Source organism: Chrysochloris asiatica, unplaced genomic scaffold, assembly GCF_000296735.1.
Source record: "Chrysochloris asiatica unplaced genomic scaffold, ChrAsi1.0 scaffold00359, whole genome shotgun sequence".
NCBI lineage: Eukaryota > Metazoa > Chordata > Mammalia > Afrosoricida > Chrysochloridae > Chrysochloris > Chrysochloris asiatica.
The window spans coordinates 422,702-430,342 of NW_006408877.1; the positions used below are offsets into that span (position 1 = coordinate 422,702).

General features: G+C 38.5%; 1 pseudogene; it reads left to right on the plus strand.

Annotated features, from left to right (window-relative positions):
• The first annotated feature begins 4,488 nt into the window (after positions 1-4,488).
• Positions 4,489-7,282, plus strand: LOC102828260 (annotated as a pseudogene).
• The last annotated feature ends 359 nt before the right edge of the window (positions 7,283-7,641 follow it).

The window sequence follows — 7,641 nt, forward strand, 5'->3', positions numbered from 1 at the left end:
TCCACCTGCAATTACAGAAATGAAAACAAATTTTGAAGATCAATTCATGCTGGTTGCTGTCAGCCCATTTATTCCTAGTTCTGACTTTCAGATATAAAACAATGATGGCATTCAAGGACCCTAAAGCCAGCACAGGAGTCCTGGTTTGGTGCTGTGGAGTCACGTGTTGGACAACAACATCAAATTTAGCTGCAAGGTTGGTGGTTCAAGCTTGTCACCTGCTACGCAGAAACCTAATACAGGGGTGCTATGAAGCAGAACCAACGTGACGGCACATAACAATAATAATAAAGCATGCACAGAAGACTCCTGAGTCGTTCTGCCAATTTGGGTTGCTGGTTAAGAAGTTTTATTCCAAAGGGAGTTCAATTGTGAACACCATAAAAGACATTACCATAAAAGACAATGCAACACATGGACCTCACCAGATAAACCATATAGGCAACAAATTGACTACATCTGTGGAAAGAGATGGGGGACAGGCTCTATGTTATCAGTGAAAACAGGCCAGGGGCAGATGGTAAAACCAATCTTCAATTGCTCGTATACAAGATCTGATTTAAGCTGAAGAAAATTAAAAGAAGTCCACAAAAGACAAAACACAGCCTTGCAAATTATTGTTGTTTTTAAGTGCCAGTGAGTCAGAATGGATTCATAGTGACCCTATGCACAACCGAACAAAACACTGCCCATTCTTGGGCCAACCTCAAAGTCGTTGCTACTCCTGAGCCGATCACTGCCACCACAGTTCCAGTGCATCTCATTGAGGGTCTTCCTCTTTTTCTCTGACCTTCCACTTTACCAAACGTGATATCCTTGTCAGTGACTGATCCCTAGTGATAAAATGTATGATGCATGAGATACAAAGTTTAGTCATCCTGGCTTCCAAGGAGCATTCTGGTCTGTACTTTTTACAACACAGATCTGTTTGTTATTTTGGCAGTCCGTGGCACTTTTAATATTTTTCTCCAAATACTATACTTGCATGTATCAATTCTTCTACTGTCTTCCTTATTCACTGTCCAGTCTTCACATACATATGAGGTTATTGAAAACACCATGACTGGGGGTCAGGCACACCTTAGTTCTAAACTGATATCTTTGTTCTTCAACACTTTAAAAAAGTGTTGTGCAGCAGACTTGCTTAATGCAATATGTTGTTTGATTTGTGACTGCAGCTTCCATGAGTTTTGGAGGTTGAACCAAGCAAAATGAAGTCTTTGACAACTTCAATTTTTTTCTCCATTTATAACTGGTCCAGTGGTGAGGATTTTTTTATTTCTTTACATTGAGATGCAACCCATACTGAGGGCTCTGGTCTTGGATAGCCATCAGTAAGCATTTTAAGTTCTCTTAACTTTCAGCAAACAAGGTTGTATTATGGGCATATTGCAAGTTGTTAATGAGTCTTCCTCCAATCCTGTTATTACATTTTCTTCATATAATCCAGTTTCTCAGATTATTTGCTCAGTATATAGATTGAATAAGTATGGTGACAGAACACAACCCTGGTACACACCTTTCCTAATTTTAAACCATTTGGTTTCCCCTATTTGGAATTGCATTAGGCAAATCTGCTACATAAGAACTTTATAAAGTGTTGAGGAGCAAAGATGTCATCTTCAGGACTAAGGTGTGCATGACCCAAGGCATGGCATTTTCAATAACCTCATATGCATGTGAAAGCTGGACAGTGAATAAGGAAGACTACAGAAGAATCGATTCTTTTAAGTTATGGTGTTGGAGGAGAGTGTTGAAGGTGCCATGGACTGCCAAAAGAACCAATAGATCTGTTTTGGAAGAAGAGCAACCAGCGTGGGAGGAGGGTCAGAGAAAAAAAGGAAGACCTCCAATGAGATGGATTGGCCAAGTGGCAACATCGATGGACTCAAGTGTGGCAACAGTAGTGAGGTTGGCTCAGGATCGGGCAGTATTTTATTCTGCTGTGCATATGGTTGCTATGGGTTGGTACCAACTTGATGGCACCTAACAACAACAACAACAACAACTTTCGGTTCAAACAACTGCTTATCTGTGTATGGTTCCTCATGAGCACAAGGAAGTGTTCTGGAATACTCATACTTTGCAATGTTGTCCATAGCTTGTCATGATCCACATAGTCCAAAATCTTTGCATATTCAATAAAGCACAGGTAAACAACTTTGTGGTATTCTCTGCTTTTAGCCAAGTTCCATCTGACATCAGCAATGAGATCCCTCAATCCACGCACTCTTTTGAATCCAGCTCAAACCTCAGGAAGTTCACTGTCTATGTATGGCTGCAGCCATTTTTAGATGATGTATAGTAAAACTTTACTTGCATAGGGTATCAATGACATGTCGGATGATTTCCACATTCTGTTAGGTCTCTTTTCTTTTGAATGGGCACAAACATGGATCTCTTCCAGCTAGTTGTCTACCAAATTTCTTGGAATAGATGAGTGATTGCCTCTAGTTCCCCTTCAGGTTCTTGAAAGATTCTAATTCCGTGTGCCTTGTTCTTTGTCAATGACTTTAATGTACCTTGGACTTCTTCTAGGATCATAGGCTAGGATACTATGCTACCTCTTAAAATTGTTGAATATCTACCATTTCTTTTTGTTACAGTGATTCTGTGTACTACTTCCATCTTTGTTTAATGCTTTCTGAATTGTTCAAGAATTTGCCCATAGAATCCTTCAAAACCCTAAGTCAGGGTTTGAATTTTTACTTTAGTTCTCTCTGCTTGAGGCTCTTCCTTTTTGGTTTTCTAAGTCCAGGTCTTTGCATATATCATTATAATAATTGACTTTTTCTTCTCGAGTTGACCTTTGAAATTTTCTGTTCAGTTTTTTTATCTCTCTACTTCTTCCATTTGCTTTGCATTTCTAAGCTGGAGAATGAGTTTCAATCTCTTCTGACATTCCGTTTGGTTTTTCACTTTTTTTTTATTTTTATTTTTATTTTTTGGTCTTCTTAATGACCTTTTCCTTTCTTCTTGTATGATGTTCTTGATGTCATCCCACAACTCTTCCGGTCTTCGGTCTCTAGTGTCTAATTCATCAAATATGTCAAAGCACATCACTCCAGGAATTGATGAAATACAAATTAAAATCTTTCAAGAATCTGATGCCGCACTGGATGCACATACTCATATATGCCAAGAAACTTCAAAAGAGCTGCTGAGCTGCCCAACTGTTTGTAAGAGATTCATATTTTTACCTGTTCCAAAAAGCAGTGACCAACAGTAAAATCATCAGGCAATAGTATTGATATTACATTCAAGTAAATTTTTTCTAAGGAAATTTAAAAATGGCTGTAACAGAACATTGACAAGCAACTGACAGAGATTCAAAATCAAATTCAACAAGGATGTGAATGAGGGATATGATTGCTCAGGTCTGATGGATGCAGGCTGCAAACAGAGACTAACAAAAAGATATTTACCTGTGATTATATTACTATGCAAACAAAGGTTTTCAATTTTGTAGACTGTGACAAGCTATGGGCAACATTGCAGAGAATGAGTATTCCGGAGCACTTAATTGTGCTCATGAAAAACCTGTTCAAACATCAATAGGCAGTAGTTCAAACAGAACAAGGGAACACTGAATTGTTTAAATCTGGAAAGGTGTGCAAAATGGTTGTGTTCTTTCACCATTCTTATTCAATTGTGTGCTAAGCAAATGATCTGATAAACTGGATTCTGTGAAGAAGAACATGGCATTACAACCAGAGGACGACTCAATGACAACCTGAGATACGCAAAGATATAACTATACTTGTAAAAGAAAAGAGGACTTAAAATACTTACTGATGAAGATCAAAGACCACAGCGTTCAGTACGGGTATTACCTCAATGTAAAGAAAACATAAATCCTCACCACTGGACCAATATGTAACATCATGATAAATGGAGAAAAGATTGAAATTGTCAAGATCTTCATTTTTCTTGGATCCACCATCAGTACTCAGGGAAGCAGAAGTCAAGAGAACACATGACAAATTGGAAAGTGGCAGGAGCAGGAGGCGGGGACCCACCTGAAAGCACTGCAGTGCTGCTGTCAAGATTCCTGCAGCAGTAGCCACCTGGGCAAGTGTAGTGGCCAGGGTGGAGAGCGACCATGGCGGTGTGGCACATGGAGTCCAGTGCCATGTGAAAGATACCAAGTTGGGCCAGTACAACCATATAAATAATTGATAACTGGAGTATAAATGTAACATGAACATGAACAATTATGACAGATACACACAGACGCTTGGGAATCAAATACTAGGTGAAACACATAAAAAGTTTTACAAAACAAGAAATTAGGAGGTTCTAGTATTCTCCATGGCTGAAGCTGAAAGTCTGAAACCCTGATTGCTTAAGCTTTATTCTAGATCATAGCTCCAACTCCTTCAGGATATAAAGAAAAGAGATAATAATTCCACAATGACTAGATCTTGGATTATACAGGGTTCCCAATGAATGGATCACGATGACCGTATAGTAGGGACTTGCCATAGTATGGTTGCTTCCCGATCTACTCGGGTTACAAGATCAACAGTGGGTTAAACAGCTTGGATGAATCTTTTCTGTGGCAGAACTTTAAGGAATCATAGCATTGCTCACCCTGAAGAAATTTCCTCTCATTTTCAAGTACAATCAAGATAACCAAAGAAGAGACCAGATCCTGTGTAAATTCAGAAAGTAAATAATAATGGAAGAACCTCTGATTTAAAACAGCAAAGTACTTGAGAATCATGTGTAAGCCCTAGGAAAAGAAGACTTTCTTCTTCAAAAAAGGATAGCATAGAAAGGCAGGCTGTAGAAAATTGTGAGCAAAGGAAAACAGAACCTGTTTCTCCAGTTTTAAAAAGAATTAAACGTTTTCTTAGATCCAAAGCACCAAACAGTTCAGAAGAAGATTCACTTGTAAAATCAGAAAAGGAGTCAGTAGAACAGAGCACAGTAGTGGACAATGATGCAAATTTTCAAGGGACTAAAAGAGCCTGTCGATGTCTTATACTGATGATTGTGAGAAAAGGGAAATTAAAAAGGTGAATGTCAGTGAGGAAGGGCCACTTAAATCTGCAGTTGTTGAAGAAATCACGGGCTATTTGTCTGTCAATGGTGTTGATGACAGTGATTCAGCTATTATAAACTGTCAGCCTGATGGGAACACTAAACAAAATAGTCCTGGTTCCTATGTGTTGCAGAAAAAATCAGTAGCTGAAAATGAGGATTTGGATATCCAAACTTCATTGTTTCTGGATAGGAAGGAGGACAGTTGTATAGACCATAATGTGCCTTGCACAAATTCAGAAGTGCAGGTCAAATTGGAGGAACATGTTAATCAACTGATTACTCAGTCAGCTACAGGGCTATTTTCTGAAGTTCAGTCTTCTTTAAGGGATTCTGAGGAAAAAGTAGATGTGGTGTGGTGGGAGATAGCAATGCCTCAAAAGAGTGATGTATTGAAAACACCAATAACAATGTGGACACAAGTCTTGAGAGTATGTCAGTGTCTGGAGAATCAGAACCATCTTCTGTGTTTCAGCTCAAATAATGTCTTTATCTGAACTACAAGAACATCAATACACACTGAGAACTTCACCATCAAGGGCAGTACCTGCCAGAGATAGTCCCAGTAAAAATAATCCTACTTGCAGAAAAAATGAACAAGTTGAGAAAAATATTCTTAGTACCAATGAAACAAATGCTGCAATTAGTGATAATATAAGTGAATCTCACACAAATTCTGATGAAATTTCCCAGAATGAAAAGAGAATATGTTGTGACTCTGAAAACTGTGAAAGTGAAGGACTAATTAAGCCACCCTCAGAAGCAAGACTCAATATTGGACATTTGTCATCTGCCAAAGAGAGTGCCAATCAGCATATTATGGAAGAGGAAGATGATGATCCTGATGTTTATTACTTTGAATCGGATCAGGTGGCACTGAAACACAACAAAGATTATCAGAGTCTATTACACACAATTGCAGTACTCGAGGCTCAGCTCTCTTAAGCAGTTCAAGATCTTGAAAGTTTAGGCAGATACCAGAGGGAAACACTAAAAAAACCAATTGGATTTGTGGAAAATCTCCTGAAGAAGATTGATATAGGGCTTCCATATCCACAGAGAGTTGTTCAGTTACCTGAGATTGCATGGGAGACCAATATACTAGTAGCCTTGGAAACTGTGAAAGAGAATTTAAAAATTGTAAAAGGCATACTAGGAGAGTTAAACTAGTTTTTGATAAAGTAGGTTTACCTGCCAGACCAAAAAGTCCTTTAGATTCTAAGAAGGATGGGGAGTTCCTTACATACTCTATCTTGACTTTGAGTGATGGTCCAGAAGGCTCAAATAGTCGTCCTCAGATGATAAGACGATGCCTGTGTGATGATATGAAACCTGAAACATTTAACCAATTGTGGACTGTAGAGAAACAGAAAAAATTTGATACAACTATTCCAGAAATACCTCCCTGAAGAAGTAGAATCTCGGAGCTAACAGAAGATCTCAGATGACCTGGGCAATAGGACAGCAAAACAAGTTGCAAGCAGAGTGCAAAAGTATTTCATAAGGCTAACCAAAGCTGGCATTCCAGTCCCAGGAAGAACACCAAGCTTATATATACAATCCAAAAAGTCTTCAACTAGCAGACGACGGCTCATAATAAGCATCTGTTTAAACCTTATACTTTTATGAGATCCCAACAACCTCTGGTATATATGGATGAAGATGATGACTGATGTTATTTTCATAACCACATGAACACTGCAATTGAGGAGGCACCAGATGAAGAAAGTATTACTATTATGTATAGGAACTATATAATAGTTCCTATACATAATATAAAGAACTATAACAATTTAAAAGTTGAATATAAAGAACTATTACAATTATAATAGTTCTTATACATAATATAAAGAACTATAACAATTTAAAAGTTGAATATAAAGAACTATTACAATTTAAAAAGTTACAAGAAACAGAAACTTCAACAAATGAAAGCTGAAAGTGGATTTGTACAACATGTGGGCTTTAACTGTGATAACTGTGGCACAGAACCTCTCCAGGGTGTTTGGTGGCATTGTTAGGATTGTCCTCCAGAAATGTCTTTGGATTTTGTGATTCTTGTTCAGTCTGCCTACAAGAAACAGATATTCACAAGGAAGATCACCAATTAGAACCTATTTATAGGTCAGAGACATTCATAGACAGAAACTACTGTGTGTCCCAGGGCACCAGTTATATTTATCTTGACCCAAACTACTTTCCAGCTAACAGAGACATAGAGGAGCCCACTGTTTAGTAGTCAGTGCAACATACCCATTCACAGAGAGCTAGCTACATGGCAGACGAGTGCAAAATGTCCATATACAAAGAGACAGCTACATGGCAGAGAAGAGTAACTTTTCAATTTACAGGGTTCTAGCTACATTTCAGATGAGTCCAACATGACCATATATTGAGGACTAGCTATATGGCAGAGTAGTCCAACATACCCACATAGAGAGAACTAGACACATGGCAGACGAGTCCAAAATGTCCACATGCAGAGAGCTAGCTACATGGCAGAGTAGTGCAACATTTCCATCTACAGAATTCTAGCTCCATGGCAGGTGAGTCCAAGGTGTCCATATACTGAGAGCTAGCTACATGGCAGAGTAG